Genomic DNA, 20,596 nt, shown 5'->3' with positions numbered 1-20,596 from the left:
GTCATCCCCAGCTGAGCAAAGAAGCAGCTCGCCCAGTCCCAGGAGAGGGACAGCATCGGGGTCAGGCACCGTGTGGAGCTCACCAGACCGGCAGATCCCGTTGAACCTGGGCTCCAGTGGGACTTCCCACCTTCCCAGCCTGCCTCAGAGCACCTATCCTCTGGGATGGCTGATCCCTGTGGGGGGCAGTGACACAGTATTTCACCTTACCTTGCTCTCAGGTTATTCAGCTGGATAAACTCCTGGCAGGCCTCATTGGGTTCTCCCCATGGGAGATGAGGAGAGCCCCTCTGAGGGCAATCCCAGCCTGCAAACTCAGGCTCTTGCTCAGCAGTTCCTGACAGAGGAGATGCTGAGCCTCACCTGGCAGACCTTGTTCATCTGTACTGATCCTGTGCCTGACCATGGGCAGGGTTCCTCCGTGCCTGTGCAGCCCCTGGGCTCCTCAGGGGAAAGTGAGGCTGAAAAGTGCCTCTACCAAAGTGAAGCCTCCAGGGCTGAGCATGGCACCCTCTAATCCCACTGCCAGAGGGATTTCTATGAGGGGGTGCCATCGATGGAGGTACTGGCACCAGAGTGTTCCCCCTGTTATCTCTCCTGTTCCTTTGTGCTTGAACATTCTGTTTGAATTAGCGGGGCCTGTTCCTCGCAGCGTGCATGACTATGCATTTGTCTACTTTGGATTTCATCCGCCATTGACTGGCCCATCCATCAAGCTCTTTTCAGGCCTTTTGAAGTTCCCTGTAGCCTTCGCTTGTTCCGAACACTCTGTGCAGTTTGGGTCCTCTGCCAGGTTTTTCTTATGACATTTTTCATTCTCCTTTTCCAGATCATTAAGGCATCTCTTTAACACCCGTGGTATTGACACAAAAACTTGGGGAGCCTCCCCATGGGTACCATAGAGCCTTCTGGAAGGTAGCCCTCGCTAATATATGCTGTTTTGCCTCTTTGCTTCCAGCCATTAGTGTTACTTTTTCCATTTGCTTTGCAGGCGTTTAATTCCCTTAATAGCATCTCGTAAGGGACCCTTGTCAAAGAGCTTTGAAACTCCAAACATATTATGTCAAGTAGTTCTCCTTAGTTTGCCCTCCTGACAATGGAAGAACACATCCCAGCAGATAGATAGCATGAACTCCTTTCAGGAAGCCAGGACTGCTTGCTACTTTCTTACTTAGTTAATTTACAGGTTTTAAAATTCAGCTTGTTATGAGCACCTTCATGTCTAACCACCGATTCAGTTCTCACAGCCCTAAAGAGAGTCGTGTCTCCATGCCTGCCAGAGAGCAGGCTATTTCCCTCACTGGCTCTTTTGTTAGCAGCCAGGTCACTTGGCAAGTGAGAGCCATCAGAGCCTTCGGGTATTTCGCTTTCAACTTCAGAAGCTTTGTGCTGGCCAGACTCATACTATTTCTGCTCCTTTGGCACGGCTCTTTGTAGAAATATTTTGTTGTTATCACCTGAAAATAATGGGCATCTCTCTGCTATCCCTGCTAGGCATCAGGTGGTCTAAAAGAAAACCCTCCTTGGCTCTCCTACAACACCTTAGCCTGCCCTGGCTCTTCCCATCACACCCTGGCGATGCCGGTGCTGGCAAGTCAGGTCACGCAGCAGTGCCGAGAGAGCAGGATGGGGCTGATAACATCCCTGCCAAAGCTGGGCTGGCTCTGCATTACAGGTACAGGGTGAAAACCTGTTTCACCCACCTCGGGTGATTCATGCCTCTCCACTCCCGTGAATCATCCCGGCTGTTGTGTAAGGCTTATGCTGCTCGTGTGGCAGGGATGTATTTTCTGTGGCTTTTATAAAGTTCTGCACAATTTATACCTGCTGCTCCTGCCTTAAAACATTTACACTCTTTATTCAAGGCCTTAGGATTGATGGTCTCTTTCCTGGGACCCTGGGAATGGTATCACCAGTGGGATGATCCTTGGGCCAAGACGCTGTTTATTGTTATCAAAAACAATCCTGCTCTGCAGAAATTCCTGACCACAAGGAAGGGAAAAACGCTGCTTTTCTCTCCAACACCTATGCCCATGAATCTTTAAACAGGAGGAATTATTTCCCTGAATACTGCGCACTGAAGACATTTAACTCTAAGAATATGTGACAGCTCATCAGACGAGGAAGCGAGATGGTTTTGGGGCTGTGGAGGGAACACCAAGTGCATTTGCTGGGAACAACCCCTCTGCTGGGAATCCCCACAGCTGCCAGGCAGGAAAACCAACCATGTTTAGTAATGGGGTAACCCCCCCTCCTCCCTGGGGGTACCCTGTGCCCAAGCAGCCGGGGGAATTCCCTGGTGCAACCGCTCGCACTGGCCAGGGCTTGAGGTTTTGTGTTTTTTAAACAGCGTGTGGTGACTTTTGCCTAAACTTCTCCAGACAGAGCTTTTGTGCAGATTACCTGTCTAGCTGGGCTCTTATCAATGTGTTTATCACTGCCGCCTCTCGCTGTCAGCACTGTTTATAGGCAGGGGAACCGAAACCCTATGCTAAGAAATTTCCTCCTCCTCTTTTCTTTCAAATCTGCATCTGTTCCAGACTCCCTTTCATTAGAGACCACATGAAAGACAAAATAATCCCAGGCTATCAGGCACAGAAACCTTCGCGAGGTAAACTCCTCTCTGCTGGTAAATAAGGCACACCCTGGCTGGGGCTCTGCCCTGGCACCCAAGGAGGTCCTGTCCAGCCCCTGTCACCTGCATCCCCTATTCCCGGCTAACCTGCAACACCTTCAACACCACCGGGGCATTTGCAGACCCACAGTGAAAATTCAGAGTGCAAAGTAATGTTGGACCCCAGGGATTTCTTCCTGCACCTGCATCCCGGTTGTTGTGGTGGTGCACAGCGAATGCCCCCAGGGAGGCTCGGGCCGGGGGTGGGGATGCGTTCCGTGCCTTTTTTACCTGCTGTAAAAATATTTGTAGAGTTGCAGCAGGCTGTAAAGAGCAATTTTTGGGGAGGGAGGAGCAGGGCTGATACCGATTAGGCAGGAAATGGCTCAGTGTGGATGGCATCCATATGGGAGAGCTGATAGATTTGGCGTCTTGAAGGCATCCCTTGATGGATCCACTGATAACCTGGCAGCAAAACAGACCTGGGCTCTCTGATTCCCTGCCAGCAGCTGAGCCGCAGCCTGCTTGCTTGGCCTTCATTAACACCTTTCTGCCACGAGAACTTGCTGCCCTGCCCTGGGGACCAGTGGCCCCATGGAGCCCCTGGGGGCTCAGCTGGCCAGTCCCCACTGCGCTGCCTGCCGGGGACGCTGCCCCAGCTCCTTCCCTTTGAAGGCTCGGTGTGAAATCTGGTCGGAGTTTAGGGAGGCAGAAGGGCAGCTTGCAGAGCAGCCTGCATCCTTGGGATGAAAAAGCTTCGTTTTGCAGCTCTGGAAAGAATCAGTGCATTTCCAGGCTGGGCTCCTGCCTTCCATTGGAGACAGATGGAGAGTGCAAAACACGGGAAGGCGTCCGGCTGCTCCCGCCACGCAGGGGAGAGCTCTCTCTCAGACATGGCTCCTGCTCCTTGTCTTTCCCTGGGCACTTCAATTTCACAGCCCACAGCCCCTTTTGTGCACATCCAAAATGTTCAAAGCCAGCATGGAGGCGGTGGGAAGCCAATGGCCCAGATGTGTCACTGGAGACCCTCAGGGTGACTGGGAACCCAGTGAGGCCTTCCAGTGCCAGGAATGCTGGTGTGTCCTACTCTTTGGTGGCTTTCCTTCTCTGGAAATTGGCAGCAAAACCAAGAGGATTTCAGAGGGAAATCAAGATGTAGCAGGATGATGACTGGAAAGGAAGCAAGATGGAGAAAATGGTCATGTAGCAGAGGGCAATGGTCCCTTGCAGGGATGGAGACTTGGGAGGCAGAAGCCATTTTGTGTGCCTGCTGGTGTTTAGTGCTGCTGAGTGTCTGCAGCCTCCTTCACCAGCCCCTACCAGGTTGATCAAACACAAAACATGAGACTGAATCTTGGTATGGCAGGAAAGTTTTTTGCATGGGCATAATTGCCTCCTGCATGACTCACTGGGTAATACTTTTGGGGAAAAATATCCATCAGCAAAGTTGTGCTTCCTTCCATGCTTCCAAACAGGTTGGGATCAGTGGATTCTCCTGACACCTGCCCCCTGAACTCCCCATCCCTCCCTCCCTCAAGCATGCACGGGGTTCCCTGGTGAAGTGTGACTGGGCTCTCCTGTGCTGTTGACAAATTTGTGCCCAGATTAAAATGAAGACCTGGTAGCAGAAGGTGAGCTGTGTAATGACTGCCCTAAAGCTGCCCGGGGTTATGGCAAACCTGGTGGTTAAAATAGATCCCCCAAATGTGCAGGCAGCTCTCCCACTCACTGACTGCATTAGCCACAGCAAGAGCTGCTTGCTCCTGCTCCAGGGTCACGGCCTCCCCAGCTGCGAGCTGGGACAGTAATTTCCCTGTGGTTATTTCTGCGATAACTTATTTCAGGTTTTTATGATGCTTACAAATTGGACAACATCTTAAAACATAATTCAGGCCTTAACTGGCTTTAAATGTGTGTGATTTTACAGGGATGTGTAAAATATTTTTAAGTGTTGGTAAATTCCAGGGACTGGAGCTGTGGGCAGATGGGGAGGGATGGAGGGTCCGTCCTGAAAATGTTTTTGGAGACACAGGCTGGGAACCAGCAATTGGGAGTTGTTTACAACCATGAGGAGTTATGTGGTTTGAGCAGGTTGTAGACCACATAGCAAAATGTTTATGGGGAATGAATCTGTGCCTCCTCTTCCCCTTAAAATTGGTTTAATTTGTACGAATTAGCTGTGTAGCCAAGCACTTGATACTGATACAGAAGAATTGCTGTGGCAGGGAGATGGTTCCCAGGTGCTGGAAATAAAAGGGAGCAGATGAACTGGACTGAAGTTGTGTTCCTCAGGAACATCAATCAGCATGGCAGGAACTGGCCATGTGAACTGTCTTGTGCCTTTGAACAATCCTCCACCAGCTCCTCTCTGCTGGGAAGGTGGCTGCTCCACTCCTGCTGCCCCATTAAAGCAGCAGGAGTGGGTGGGAGGCAAACCCGACCCTGAGGGCTGCTGGCTAGGGGATGGGTGTGCAGCAGTGAAATAGGGCTGCAGCCACCCCACCTCTTGCCTGGGGCAGGCACAGGACCTGGCAGAGCCCTGGTGGCTCCGGTCTCTCAGGCAAGGCTGCGGCCACCCAGGGGACGGGTTTGCTGCCACATGTGTTGCACAGCGTCCCAAGGGTGGCTTGCAGGGGTGGGTAGGGAGGGTTCTGTCAGGTACTACTCCCTTCCTTAATGAGCAGGAGGCACCTCTCTGGCTGGGATTGGATTTGCCAATACTGACAGAACCAGGGCTGCTCACACAGTGCGTGGTCCTGGAGCAGAGGCGCCCAGAGGGATCACACGGGTGAGATCGAGCTGGGATTTGGTTCTTGTCCTTCACAAGCAGAAGGTGCTTTGGGTAAGCAAACGTGACCCCGCGGCAGGGAGCTGGATCTGAGCAGCGGGCAAGGCTCCAGGAATGGTGCTGCTTCCAAGCAAGGAGGCAGGAGGACTGTCCTGAGCAAACTGGCTGTTCCAGGTGAAGTCTTGGTGAGCACAGCTTGGGGAGGTGGGAGCTGCACAGACATGGCACCAGCCTGTGTGCCCTCGTTTCCAGCAGGCGAGGAGCTCTGTGGGTGTTTGTGTTTGTAGAAATAACACTCTTGTCTTGCTCTTTCCTTTCGCGAGGGTGTGGGCATTTGACTAAAATGCAATCCCAGGAAAGGCCAAGGATTTTGGCTGTTGTTGCAGGCACATAAGGAAGATGTTATTGTCAAGTGCTCCCCTCCATCCAGGCAAGAGGTGTTGCGGAGGTGGCTGGAGACTGCAGGGAGACGTGGGGAGACAGGGGAACCCCTGGGCAAGGCAGGGTGGCAGCAGAGAATCCGGGGGAGCTCTTTGGCAGGTAGTCTGGATCACAACAGCACCCATGGCCAGGCTGGCCTGGCTGCCAACATCTCTTTCTGCCAGGCTTGGATGACTGCAGCCGCCAGTCTCATCAGCAAAGCCCACGTGAGATTTCCTGCCTGCATCTCTTCCAAAAAAAGCAACTTCCAGCCCACGGGAGAAAACCGAGCGTGAGGGTAGAGACGCTGTGATGATGATGATGATGATGCATCCTCTCACCAACACCCACCCACGTCTGGGGGGGAGGGACCCTCTGGGCAGCCCTGGACCCTGCTGCAGGGGATGGGCCTGGGGGCCAGATGTGGCCACCTGGTTTATTGACACTGGGGGCTTTCAGAATCCCATCAGTGGAGCAGGAGAGTGTGTGTGATTGAGATCCCTCCAAAGGACATTGCTCCAAGAGACACCCCAGGAAAGCTTTGTATGAAGCTCCTTGGGGACAGGCAAAGTTGGGGGATCCCATACTCCATGCACAGCTGATGCCCATGAGATGCACTGAACTGCTCCAAGGCTGTCCCAAGGGTCAGTGATGGGTTGGGGACCAGTGAGACTGTTCTGGGCTGTGGCCATGTGCTGCCAGCAAGCGCCGGGTGCCCCAAACACAGCAGCTGTGCACCCAGCAAGTACGCTGGAGGGAGCCTGGGGCTGGACTGTGAATCTGGGGAGGGCTCCACCCCTGAGCTTCCTGCAGGGCAGGTTTGCAGGCAGAGGGGAGCATCTTAGGGAGGTAACAAGGTGCTGACAAGAAACGGTTTGTTTTCCCGGATGGTGTTTCACAGCTCCCTGTGGAGCCGCCCGTGGGGACAGGGGAGCACCGAGGCAGGGGAGCACCCCACAGGGCCGAGGGCTGCTCCCACTCACAGGAAAAGGCAGGAGATGCTGGCTGCTGGTATGAATGCAGCCCGGCTCCGCCATAAGGAAGTGATTGAAGCTTTCACGATCTGTTTAAGCAGTGACATATGTTTCCTGCAGGCGCTGCGTGCTGCATGCCAGCGGATGAGATACGGCCCCGCGTCCCCGCCCGGCTCTGCCAGGGGCAGCGCTGGCCCCATCCCCACGGCCACGGCCAGAGCTGCCTGTGTGGGAAGGGGAAATTGCTCCCACGGCAAAGGGAAATAAACATGAGGAGAGCAGCCTTGACAAAAAGCGTGCGTTTCTCTGCTCTGGGGCCCCGCTGCAGGCGAGAGCCGCGCGGTGGGGCTGGGGATGAGGGAGGGGAAGCTGGGGCTGCGGTGATGTCTGCAAACTCCCTCTCATTTACAGGGGGTCCCTCCCTCCAGCTCTCAGCTTTCAGTGTTGAGACACCAGAGCAGCCAGTGCCAGGGGAGTTGTGGGGCATGGAAAGGGTCTAACTGCCCAAACCATGGAGCCCAGGTGAGGTGCGCTCCCAAATCTAGGAGCAGCCAAAGTGGGCTGAGTGGTTTCCCTGGGGAGGGGACTCTCCCCTGGAAATTGCAGTGTCTGAGCACCCAGGCACTGATACTCAGAGTCAGGTTTGCATGGATTCCAGACCCATCCTCACCTGCACACCTCAGCTCTTTCTGCCCCATCCTTCAGCACAGGGGAAGTAATTCAGAAGATAAAAGACCAACTGGGGACCTTGGGCCAGGAGCGTGCCAAGCTCATGGACTGCTGGGGATGCCATGAACTAGGCAGGCTGGGGATTGCTGAGACATCAGCAATGATGTGAAACCATGAGCAAGAGAATTTGGACATCATTCAGGAGCTGGAAGCAGGTGATGGTCCCCAGGTCTGAGAAGGGCATAAGGAGCCATGGTCTGTGGGAACCTTTGCCAGTAATTGAGGCCATGCAGGGGGCTTAGCTGGAGAAAGGGGAGAAGGCAAAGTGTTGGGAGAGATGCATGGCTGGGGGCTGCCAGGAGGGATGCAGGCTCTGCTGTGGGACAACATCCATGGTGGCTGGTGAGGCTGACCCCCACCCAGACACACATGCAGCCTCCAGCATGTCCAGGATGAGCCTAAAGATGGGTTTGTGACAGAGGTTATAAACTGGGTGTGAGAGTGAGAGAGGGAAGGGATGAAGAGGCTTTACAGTTGAGCTGAAAGCCCCAACAGCTTCTTTGTGATTCCTAAGGACCAGTGTCTCCCTTGGCATCAGTAGCCTTGACTATACTGACAGAAAAGAGACAGCCAGGAGCAGGGTTTCCCATCCCTTACTGGGGATTTTGGCTTTAAAACATAGCCTTCTTCCTTAGCTACAGGGCAGAGAGCCCTACAGGCTCCCTGGTTCTTCCATTAGCTCCCACATCTTTCAGCAGTGAGGCACCAGGCAAGGCAGTGCTCACCCTCAGAGCAGCAGCAGTCCATCCTCACCATGTGCCTTTCCAACAAGGAAGAGTGATTTTATGAAAGGACTTTTGTCCTTCTGAAGTTTTCTTAGAGAGTGCTTTTATCCCCTCACTGCTCCACATTGGGTGCATTTATCTGCAGGATTACAGGTATTTCTTGGAGTAAGACATTCCCCAGGCAAGGGAATATCTCCTTGCCTGGTGCTTGCCTGGGGTGAGGAGCCTCCAGCCTGTGCCTGGTAGGGCAAGTGCAGGATGTGAAGTGATACCCTGCTCCAGGAGGCTGCACTGAGTCAGTGAGACACTTTGAGCACGTGTGTGTGTTGGCAGGGGCTGTTTTGTCAGGGATAGGCATCACCCTGGTGAAGTTTCATGACTGCAGTCGGCAGCAGCCAGAGCTCTCCTGTCTGCACAGCCAGGGCTTTCTCTGCAGGTTTCAGACATCCCAGGCCCAGGTTCATTAGCAGGTAGCCAAGGTTTGCTGTGACTCAGTGCAGCAGTTTGCTCCAGCACTGGATTACCTTCACACATTACAAATCAGGGCCGAGTTTCTCCACGGTTTTGGCTCTGGGCAGGTGCCTGGAGCACGTCGCAGGGAGGAACAGGCTGGGGAGGCGGAGCAGGTGAACTGCACTCTTCCAGCTCTGGAACAAAGCTCCTGCTCCTGGTTGTAGCCTTTGTAGGGAGAGATGATGTTCTTTGCCCTGCTGGCAGCACTGCAGAGAGCTCTGCAGTGCCGTGGCTCTGCTCAGGCACGTGCAGCATCATGACAATGGGGCTGCTTTCCCAAAAGCTGCTCCCCAGCAGGCACTGAGACAGCCCACACTGAGCAGCGGTTGATCATTCTCCATGTAACTGCTAGAGATGCCTAAATAATTCATTCATGGTTTGGGGAAACAAAAATATTTCAAAAAAAGTAATTTCTTGCCAGTGATGCTGTGCACAGCTGAAGCAGCTCACAGGCAGCCACAACGGTGTGGTGTTTGTGGGACATCGTGGGCCCAGGCTTTTTCATCTGACTTTTTATTCCTTTTTTTTTAACCCCCATGTGAACTGGCCTGTCTCTGCACAAACATGGAGGTTTATTGTTTCTCAGGGAAGTGGGGTGAGGTGGTTGAAACAGAGCATGGGCTGGCAGTGGGGGATGTGGGGAGCAGGCAGGGGCTCATGAAACCACCCCAGCCTTGCTTGGCCTGGCTCTTTGCATTGCACACAGGAGCCATGGGGATATCAGAAATTTCTTCTCTCAAACCCTCATTTCCAGCAATGGGACTGGTGGAACCAAGCCAGGCAGAGCCCTCCCCAGCCAGTCCCCATGCACTGATGACAAAGAGCACCAGGAAACCCGTCCCAGACCCAGCGTGGGCAGGGGAAGGGCCCAAGAGCTTCATGCTGATAGCAGTGACAAGGAGCTCCTGTTTCTCCAAAGGCATCTGGGACATGTCCCCAGCTGCCTGTCCCTTCCCTGGCACGTCACAGTGCTGGGGGTGGCAGGCTGAAAGCAGAGCTCCAGCTCTCTGTGGGTGCCCTGGGGCAAGGGGCAGGAAGTTCCCTGAACTGCTCTGGGCAAGCATCACCCCAGGGCTGGGCTTTGGACGTGGTGGGAAGTTCATGCCCCAGCGCTAAGCTGCGACTTGTGTGGGTTCCTGGAGGAAGCTCATGCTGCATCCCCTGCAGCTCCTGCTTGTCACTCTGTTAAATTTCCATTTTAACATGGAAACAGCTGTTTTCATGGTACCTCTGTGTTATTTTCACAGTCATGCATTCAATCCCTGCTGAAAACCACGTTATGCACTCCAGCAGTGCCCTGTTGTCTCACAGGTACCAAGTGAGTGGATGGGGAAATGTTGCCAGCCCTGGGGTCAGGCCACCAGCACTCCCCATGCCTTGCCCATGGCCACCCTGGCAGTTCATGGTGAAAGTAGGATGATTTAAGGGGGCAAACCTGTCTCAGAGTGTTCCTGGTCCAGAGCAATGGCTGTGCATGAACCTGTCTCCATCCCTGTGAACCGTGCCCTCCAAGCCTGAGAACGGGATGCACATCAAGGGACAGAGACAACAACTGTTGGCTGTGCTCAATGGTGCTTTGTTCTTGGCCCAGGAAGCAATGAAAATCCTCCTGCTTTGAAGCCTGAGGAGGCCTTTTTATTATATCCCAGGCTCCTGGAAAAGGAAACTCCAAGAGCTTTCCCATAACGTGGTAAAAAGCTCTCCTGGCTGAGACCACAGCAGCTCCTTACACATGAGAGCAGTGAGTTGGTGCAGGGTAAGGCTGAGCTCAGTGCTTGCCCAGCCACTGGAAATCACTGATTCTTGGCGTGTATGTAACTGGGATTTGAAAGAACCTTGGTGTGAGCTCTGTTGACCTTGCACTTCACCCCAGAGACCTGGCAGCAGTGGTGCCTGCTCCATGTTAGTGCCTGGTCCTGTAGCCATAAAGCAGTGGGGGTCAGGCAGACCCTGGACCCTCTGTTCTGGTTGGGAAGCCCTGGGGAGGTTCAGGTCAGGCAGCAGGGGAGAGTCCACAAGTCTCCCATGTCTGCACCTGAGAGCAGGAGCCGTGGGCGAGTGCTGGGGTGCATGGTGGGATCTCCTGCACCCAGGGGTGCTCCGGGGTCAGGAGGCTGCCAGAGCACCTGTGGCTTTGGGGGGGCTGGAGGGGGCCGAGGAGGGGCTGGAGTTGCTCCCCATCCTTTCTCACAAGGCTGGGGCACAGTGGGTCCTCCTTGGCACAGCCCCCAGCCTGGCTGGTAACTCCTAAGTGGTAAAGCTGGCCTAATTAGTCTGTTTAATCTTCTCCCATAAATCACTCCTCCCCATCCCCTGCAGACTATCGGCAGCATCTGAAGTCATTAGTTAATTTAAACCTGGGAGTTCACACGTTGGCTTATCGGAGCCATCTCCTTTCCCCGCTAAGCGCTTGCTCGGTGCATCCCCGGCTGCTGCCGATCCGATCTGCGCCCCTTTGAAGCCGTGATGGGCTGCCAGCAGGCGAGGAGCCGCCTGCTCCCCTGCCCGCCTCGCTGCCTGCTGGCAGGTGGGAGGGGAGATGGAGATCCTGCTTCTCCCCTTCCCCGCGCTCCCCGTTTTTTGAACTTCTCCTCTGACTCATCCATCTGATTTGATGTTTTCACCTTTGTTTTACAAATAGCAGTTTGCCCGAATGCTGGAAGGAGAAGGCAGCTCCGATGCTGCTGCAGCTTCCCTGGCTGCCAGGGGAAGCAATAGAATCATCCTGGTTGGAAAAGATCACCTGTAAGATCGTCGTGTCAGGTGAGTGCAGTCCTGGGGAGGGAGCTGGTGGGCACCCAGTCTGCCCTTGTACCTGGCAGGGATGTGGGAAAAGCTGGGATTACTGCAGGCTGACCATGGGGGAGTGCAGACTTGGCCAGGGATCCCACTAACGGCTCGCATTGCCCATTGGTTGTGCTGTCACTTCTCCATCCTCTTCTCCTCTTCCTCCCTGGGTCTCCTGCCCGATGGAGCAGGACTCCCTGAGTCTCCAGGGTGGGATGTCCCCAGCAACATGGGAATCAGGGATTCCTAAAGTGAGTTCTGTTGGTTTGGGGGCAGTGCTGACAGCCTGGGCACACACCTGTCCTTCCCTCTGCATGGGCAGGTGAGCCCGAGGGTCTTGGCAGGGCCAGCAACACAAATGCTCAGCTCCTGGTGCAGGATGGGAGGGGGACAGTGGGGGCTTGGCAGCAGGAGTGAGATAGCTGGACTGGGTGAAAAACAGCTCCCATCTGTTTTTCCAGGGAGAACTGTAAGGTGGGAGTCATCCTGGCCACCGGTGCCACACTGCACCCATGGGCAGGAAACACCCAGCCTGGGAAATGCCTGGCTGGGTGCCCTGCCCACAGAGCAGCTCAGGGCAGCCCCCTCCCACAGCAGCACCCCCAGGGCAGCCCCACATCGGGGCAGCAGCCAGGACAGCACCCACTGGCACAGCACACATGACCCACTGCCCCCGAGGGGCCCTGGCTGCTGCAGGAGCTGGCACCTCGAGCGTGGGGTGTGGGTGATGCTGCGCACCCCGAGGGTACCTGTGCTCCCAGTGCACCCCTGCACCCTGGGCTCTGCTCCTGCTGCTCCCAGCTGGGTGAGGGACACCTGCTCACCCTGGGACCTGCCAATCCAGGCTGCTTCCAAGAATGCTCTGTGCATCCCTGGGGCACAGTGACTGACAGCACAAAGGAACCAGCCCTCACAGCTTTTTGGGAACACATTTTTTGCCAGAGCACCCTGAAGCAGCCCCTTTAAAGCATCCTGGTGGTTTCAGGAGGGGACACAGTGCCTGTGCTCCTCAGCTGGCTTTGTGGCTGCCCTCTTTCTCCCACTTTCCTATTCCAAGAGGGAGCTGCAGCCGTGTTTGGTTTTGTAGTCCAAGCTCTGGATTTATTGCTTCCAGGTCTTCATGTGTTTGTTCATGAAATGAAAGACGGCTGGGTGAGCCTGCTTTCTGCTCCTCTGGCCTGCCTTCTGCAGCCCACAGGGGATCTTTCCATCTCAGGATGATGCCTCCCCTCACATCTCACAGGCACCCAAGCACTGCCTGAGTGGGGACACGTCCTGGGCAGATGTTAAAGCTGTGCCCTGGGTGTGAGGGTGATGCAGGGGAAGGTGCTGGCACAAGCCTGTGCACTCCCAGGCACCACAGACCGTGCTGGGCACAGCACCAGGGACATGGCCCCTGTCCGGGTGTGCTGGGGTTGTCCCCTGTCCCCAGGCTGCCACTCCCCTGCTGCTGTGGCCGGAAAACACGAGCAGCTCCCGATTAAAGGATATTTCAAGCAGACGGAGGGGCTGCGGCAGCCGGGGGAACACGCAGCAGGAGGGGACGGGGACAGGACCAGAGGAGAAGCCAATTTAGGCTGGAATGTAAATACAGCAGCAGCACGCTGCTCCACAGGGCCTGACACCCCCTCCTGGCTCTGGAGCACGGGTTAGAGCTGCCCAGCACGGCTCAGGCCACATCCCTGCCGTGCCAGAGCCTGCATCTCACCTGGGCACTGCCAGAGGTGAGGAGGAGGAGGGTCAGGGGCTGTTGCAGCCGCCTGGCGCCACTGCTGGTGCTCCTGCCATCCACACTGAGGTACCACGGGTTACACATCCACTGCAGAGGGAGGGAGTCCCAGCCTTCCCTAATAATCCTAAGAATCAGTAGCAGTGTCATGGATGTGCAAAACAACAGCTCCGAGCTGAGAGGGGAACTTCTCAGCAGGATTAACTCTGAAACCCAGTGACAACACTTCAAGTATCTGTGCTATCTGTGTCCCTGCTGCTCGTTCTAGCAGATAGTTCTTACTAATGAGCTTTACTCAACAGCACTAGATTTGTCCATAGGAGCAAATTCCAGGGATCAAAAAATAAGGTTTAAGATGCAAATATTTTATGAGATATCCAGATTTAAATGTTTTTTTTTTTCTTTTGGTCCTTACTCCAGGGATAATTTTTAAAGGAAGCAAGGAGAGATCCTGTGGAATGTGAGACAGAGAATATTTTTTTAGAAGAAAAGACCGAATAACATAAAATCATTGTTTCAGTTTTGGCTGGTTTGCGACTTTTTTAGCTTATAACCATGGAATTTGGAAAAGTTCCCTTCTGTTCACCCAGGGCAGTGTAAGCACAGATGCCCCACCATGGGGAGCAGGTCGGTCTCATCCCCTCCTCTCCAGTTGCACAATATCACTGGGGAAGCCATGGGCATGCTGGTGGGTGCCGGGACTGGTGGCACAGGGTGAACACCTGCCAGCCACCTCCCTGCCCAGAGCAGAGAAAGCTCAGCAGATGGGTGGTCCGTGGCAGGTGACAAAGAGACTCAGAAAAGTCCTTTTTAAAATGTCCAGCCCATGCTTGTAGTGGGCTCCTCCTCTGTCCCGAGGTTGGACCCCAGTGCAAGGACCTGATGTCAGACACAGATGCTGGGAGAATTCACACCCCAAGACAGGTTGTTTTTCAGTTTTCTTTAATCTTCCACATGGCTTTTTTTTTTTTTTCCGTTTGAGGCAGGAGTACTAACTGCTAAGGATGCATATGGAATTTGAATATGAATGATAAGAACAGCTGTGTATATCTATTATGAATGAACATAAACAGAAATGTATAAACTGAGATTTTGGGGCTTTTGGAAGAATTAGTGCCTTTGTTCCTGGATTTTTTTCCTATCAAAGTTTGAACCAAAGCCCATTAGCCTGGACTTTCCCGCAGCCGACCAAGCCAGGAGCTTCATTTCATCCTGGCTCTGAGCCATGCTGAATTCTCCTCAACAGCTCAGTGAGCCCTAATCCTAACAAATTTACCCAGAGAAGTGGGTCTCTTATTACACAGTCTAATTTGAATGCTTTCCAAGGTTAATTTCAGCTCCCTCTCCCTCTCCAAACACGCCTGCCCCTCCAGAGCCAGCTCCCCCCTTCCCCAGCTCCCCCCCGGCTCCCCGTTAGCGCCAGCCTGGGGGGAGCAGCCCCCTTCACCACCGAGATGGTTTTTAAACGAGAAAATAATGGGATGTGTGTCCCTGGGTCCGGACTCTGCCTGGAGGGTTTCTTAATGCCGAGCGACTTCCTCCGCAAATTAATTGCAACTTTCGTTGGGCGAAAATAGCCCTGGAAGCCCCTTCCCCACAGGCTCTTCCGCACGTGCTATTGCTCAGTTCATAATCGGATTCCTACGACTCTGCTCTTTCCTTCCTGTCCCCAGTGTGCTGGTGAGGGCCACGAGGGGCCAGCAGGGTGACCCACCTGGCAGCAGGGCCATGGCCGGGAGCATCGCTGCTGCCTGGCTGAGACAGCCCTGGCTCTGGCTTTGCAACAGACTGTGCAAGAAAACCTCAGCGTGGGGAAACTGAAACCTGGCCCAGTGCAGGGAGCAGCTGTCAGATCCATTAGGGAGGGGATAGAGAAGGAACCAGCTATGCCTGGTGGACAGCGATTGCAGGAGAGGACCGGTGGGGTGGCAGGGTTCACAGCTGGGTGTTAAAAGGGACAGAACAAGGGGCAGTGGGTTTAGACTGAAAGAGGGGCAATTTAGATTCAATATAAGGAGTGAGTCTTTTTCCATTGGGGATGGTAAAACACTGGTACAGGCTGCCCAGAAAGATGGTGAGTGCCCCATCCCTGGAAGGCCTGGCTGGATGGGACTCTGACTACCTGAACTGGCTGAAGATCCCCCTGCCCATGGGAGCTGGACTAGATGGCATTTAAAGGTCCAACCCAAACCATTCTATGATTCTCTAAAATGAAAGGTTAGGTGGAAAAATTGTACAGAGGAGCCAAGAGTCCACCTCACCCACCAGCCCACCTGGATGTGGCCCCAGGGACAATTTCTGCTGGCTTTTACCTGCAAGAAGCAGAGACTTGCCCCACCAGCTGGGCCTGGGGGGTTGTGCAGGGTCATGGTAGGTGTGGAATGGCAACTCTGCAGCCCTGGGACAGGGGTTTTCCACATGTCCTCAGGCAGTGAGGTCCCAGGTGCATAGGGCAGAGTGCCTCGCCTGTCTCCCAGCTGCCATGGAGCTGAAATTCACCCTGCTTACTCTCCTCTCCTTTCTTCACATTTTTCTTCTTTATACTCTGTTAATACTTTTATATTCGCTCACTCTGAGCATCACAGGTAGTGCAATATTTCATCACCCTGGCAGGAGATGAGGCAGGGAGGGGGTTGGGGATGTGCCCTGTGCTGTGCCAGGGTGGCTGAGCTGGGCTGGAGTGCCAGTGGGATGACAACTCTGGGCTCTTCCCGTCAGTGATTCCATGAAGATGTCCTCTCTGAAGTGCCTCCACAGGTCACGTTTTCTGCTGTCACATCCTGCTGCCAGGTAACCTCCTGTGCCTGCTCCCTGTCCCTGGAAGCCCAGCAGTTGCCTCACTGAGTGGATGCCCCTGTCTGATGATTTTGCTCCAGGCGTACGAGCTGCACATATCAAAGCTGAGCCACCTCTTATCTCCTGGCTGTTCCTGCCTGCTCCCAGCCCATGAATCCTGGCTGCAGGGTGTTTGCACTGCTTCCCCAGCACTGTGGGCTGTGGTGGATTTGGGGTGCCAGCTTCAGGGTGAGGGGCACCCCGGGGCAGGTCTCTGGGGTGCAAGTTGGAAGGGCCAGCACAGACACGGCCCTCTCTGCCAGGAGGATGCTGGTCATTGCTGTAAGGTCAACCTTAAATAATGGGAATAATAAAAATAAGGCTGCCTGGAGGAAAGGAGAGAGCAAACTGAATGCTAATGAAGTTGCACGGACACATCAGCATGACCATTCACAGAAATCATTTTTAAACGGGAAAAAAAGCATCGAGTTTAGATCAAAGGATTTGGGACACAGCAGCCAGGGCACAATCCCACAAGCACACCCTGGGAGAGGACATCCCTGCTGAGATCCCACATCCATGAGCTGCTCCTGCCCTGTTGTGCTAGGGAAGGTCCAGGGCAACCCTTGACCACAGAGGGTGTGGGAAAAGAGCCCAAAGGATTGAGGGTGATGCTGCTTCATTCAGGATGGGAACTGGTATCTCATCACCAGCTTTACTGCAACTGGGTGCAGTGCCTGTGTGAAGGGGCAGTACATTTGCTTTTATGGATGGCCAAAATTTACCAAGTGGTAGTGGCAAACACTGAAAGAGGAAGTTTTAGAAGGGAAATTAAACATTAATATTTCAGGGCTTAAGGCAATCCTCAGTGCAAAGGCAGGAAAGTAATTAGTGTTGTAGATGGGGAAATAACCAGCATAAATGGAAGTGGGGCGAGCGCAGGTTCAAGGGGCCGCAAGGAGGAGGATGGGCAAGGGCTCTCCAGGAGATGGCAAGGAATGAGCCTGGGCGCCCCCAGGAATCCCCCCCAGCAGCACTGCATTTCAGGGGGGGCTGTGCCTGCAATAACCCAGCCCTCCTCCTCCTCCTCCTCCTCCTCCTCCTCCTTGCCTTGGCTCCTCTGGCCACCGGCCAGGTGAAACACTCCCCCGAGCACGGCGGGGACTGGTCCAACCCCGCACAGCTCCAATTATCCCTGGCTGGAGACTTTCCAGGAATCCCATCCCCTCTCCCTCCACCGACCCTGCCTCCCCCAGCCTCCCCCCCTCAAAGCAATTTGACTTTTATAGTAATAACTTCTGAACCCTGGACTGGGGCCGTGCCAAGGAAAGCAGCAGAAAACAATGTGATGGGCCTCAGCAGGCGCGGAAACTCCAGCGACCGAGACCAGCCCTAAAATAACTTTTGAGCGATGGTTATTTATTCTGGGAGAAAGTTCGTTCATTCACAATTTGGAGGGGAGATAAATGAGGGCAGGCTGGGGCTGCACACGGCAGCACGCGGTGGCTGCGGATGCAGGGCGCCTGCAGCGCCAGGGCAGCCGGCTCACCGTGGTGCTCCTGCCCATGTCCTGCTGGAAAACCCTTTTTAAAGGTGTTTGGGTTCACCTGAAAGCCCTGGGATCAGGTGGAGGAGTCCAGCTTGAGGCTGGGGGTCTGCATGTGCCACCAGGTGCAGGGGGCTGCAATTTGTGTGTTTGTGCCTGCACATGTTTCAGCTTTCCCAGGCATGCTGTTCAGCATGGTGGCTGTGCCCCATGCCACTGGGGCACACCTGGGCTCTGCTCACTGAAGCCATCGTTGTCCAGTGGGCAGCAGGTGGTGCAGGCAAACTCCAGGCAGGAACAGACAGCATCCTGCTGCCAGTTCTGTGGAGTATCAGTGTGTGCATGGCAGCTGTCAGCCAACATCAGCTGGGCAAGAAACAAGTGGTGCAACCTCAGTAATTCTGCAGCTCCGAGCTGCCACAGCTTCCCTGCAATGCACAGGAGCTGAACCAGAGCTCCCAGAGGAGCCTTGAGCAACCTGGGCAAGCCTGGGTGCTTCTGAACTGGGGACAGTCCAAAGGAGGCAGGCAGCCAGCCCTCAGCACTGCCACGCAAGTGTTTTATGGTCCCTGTCACCACGGGCTGGGCACTCAGCAGGATCTGGAGTGCAGTGGTGACTCTGCCAGACAAGACTCAGGCTGCCTGTGTTATCCTCGGGGTGGACAGCTGGGCTCCCTTGGCAGGTTTGGAGAATAAATGCTGGGGAAACCTGGTCTCTCCTGCTGGGTGACAGAGGTGACAGAGGTGACAGAGGTGACAGAGACCCACAGCGTGGCTCTGTGGGCAGCTGGGTAGGAGAGGGACAGACAGTGACTTGTCTGGGTATGAGGGCCTTACCAGCTTTGTGTGCAGATCATCTCCAGGAATGATACACATCCAAGACTGCCTGCCCATGAGCATCTCAGGGACAAGGCACCATGCCACAGTGACAGGGGACAGCATTGCCATCATCACCTCCCCTGCACATCAGATCTTGGAGAGTGCGGTGTTCTGGAGTGAGAAGACACCCTCCCACCAAGAGAACAACTGCACTTGCCTGGGCCACCCCTCTCCTCCTAATGCCTCCAGGCTGGGGGACCTTGCTGAGGCCACCAAATATTTTTGCTTTGGAATGACATGTGGACACACTGGAGTTGGGGACCTGGAGCTGCAAAAGAGGATGATTCTGTGCTGCCCTTTGCAGAGTGAGGAGGGCACCACTTTGTGTTTAGCCACACAGTCACTGTGGCACTGGATGAACTGTCACCCGGCCGCCCTTGCATGGGGACAGCAGGGTAAATGCAGGGTCACACGCGGGGCAGGAGCAGCCCTTGGCCGTGCTGGCCAGCACACACAGCTTCCTTCATGGCACAGTGCCCGTGACTGTGAGACTGGCCCTGCTGGGCCACATCCCTCATCCTGCCAGGCAGGAAGGCTCCGGCCCCCTGCTCCTCCTCGCCTCTCCACATCCCCTGCCCTCTGCCCTGCCACTGCTGTGGACAGCCCCATGCTTGCCAGATGACTTCCAGCCTTGCTGCTCTTTGGGCTGTCTGAGCAGCTCATGATCTTGGCAGGCAGCTCAGAGTCCTACCAGTCATCATTACAATGATTATTTGTGTCTTCCCAGCTCAAAAGGGCTTTCCTCTTACCTCGCCCCTGCCTGGCATCGAGCCAGGGGGGACTGTGGATGGAGAAAGGGGAGAGGGCAGCATCCTGCACTGTCAGAGCAGGGGACTGCAGTGGCATGCAGGAGATGGGACAGAGGGAAGGACAGATCCTGTCCCTCCTCCTGAATGCTCAGATTGGAAATCAACACCCTCTTGGTTAATTCATTAGCTTTGATTAGCAACTCTAAAGCTCGGACCAGCTAATGGGCTCCCCCTCTCTGGTTAATCTCCAAGAGGAGTTCAGCAAGGTTATCTGAACCAGGAATGGCAAGGGAAGGATGGGGATGAGTGCAATTGAGTTAGGAAGCTGTTAAATGAAGAAGCCAAACTGAGCCAAAACGCGGCCATTGCAAGATGTCCCCATGGCTAAAACATGGGGTAGAGCATCATTAAAGCATGGGGCAGAACACAGCATTATGGTTACACTCATATGGTTGCACTCATCTGGGTCGGGGCTGGGGCTGGGGCACCAAGTCCCTGTGGACACCAGCCCAGCCTGGGGCTTGGGGTCATGTTTGCCAGCTCCATCCCACACAGATCCCTTCACCAACACCTTCATCTCCCTGCGTGGGCTGCATCTTCCTCCAAGTGGGGGTTCCTCTGCAGCTGGATTTTGCTGTTGATTAAATTAGCTCAGCAGTAACCTATTTGTGATGATGATGTGAGGTAGCAACCTTCAGTGTTTTCATTAAAATATACATGTATATATTTGTTTTCTGCGGTTATGAATGTAATTCCACAATCCACTGAGGAGCCGGTAATTTTCTGGCTGAGGTGGGAAGTTGCTGACATCTTGTGATACATGACAAGATTGATTGTATTTGCTTACCCTTTAACCTAATAAAGAAAAATAATGTTCCTTAGTCTCACTAATTCTCTATAAACTTGGACATTGCTTTAAATCAGCTGGAAGTGCAGGCGCTGAACCGTATCATTGCTGGGGCAGGAATCTCGCTCCCCAGGCCCTCCCCCGTTCCCAGAGGAGGGGGACCAACATGACAGCACTGTCCCCAAGAGCACCCAGCACCTCCGGGGCTGAGAGGACTGTGGTGGTCGTGGCAGGGAGGTGGCCTCTGCACCCCGTTCATCCTGCTGGCTGGGAAAGCATTAACCAATTTACTGCTAATCGTGTTATCACCAGCACATCTGAGCAGCTGCTGGGGCAGCACAGGCCAAACCAAACACAGCCCAGTGCCCTGAGGACACGAAGCAGTCAGAGGCAGCTGCACCTACTCTCGGGTTTCCAGGTCCCATATCTCCCACCGCAGTGGTCCAGTTGGCCTCTGGAAGGAAGGAGGCTGCACAGGACAAACCCGAACTGCAGTGGGCAGCAGGGATGCTGCAGCATGG

At 54.5% G+C, this 20,596-nt stretch overlaps 1 long non-coding RNA gene across 2 annotated transcripts; it reads left to right on the top strand.

Annotated features, from left to right (window-relative positions):
* Positions 1-11,089: 11,089 nt before the first annotated feature.
* Positions 11,090-20,119, top strand: LOC143694892 (uncharacterized). 2 transcript variants are annotated; one of them, XR_013183662.1, is made up of 3 exons: positions 11,090-11,290; positions 11,405-11,526; positions 13,700-20,119. It is a non-coding gene; the product is annotated as an uncharacterized LOC143694892 (long non-coding RNA). The 2 variants fall into 2 exon arrangements; XR_013183661.1 differs by having other exon boundaries at positions 11,405-20,119.
* Positions 20,120-20,596: the final 477 nt, after the last annotated feature.

This window comes from Agelaius phoeniceus, chromosome 10 (genome assembly GCF_051311805.1).
Source record: "Agelaius phoeniceus isolate bAgePho1 chromosome 10, bAgePho1.hap1, whole genome shotgun sequence".
NCBI lineage: Eukaryota > Metazoa > Chordata > Aves > Passeriformes > Icteridae > Agelaius > Agelaius phoeniceus.
This window is presented reverse-complemented; position numbering and strand designations above follow the sequence as displayed.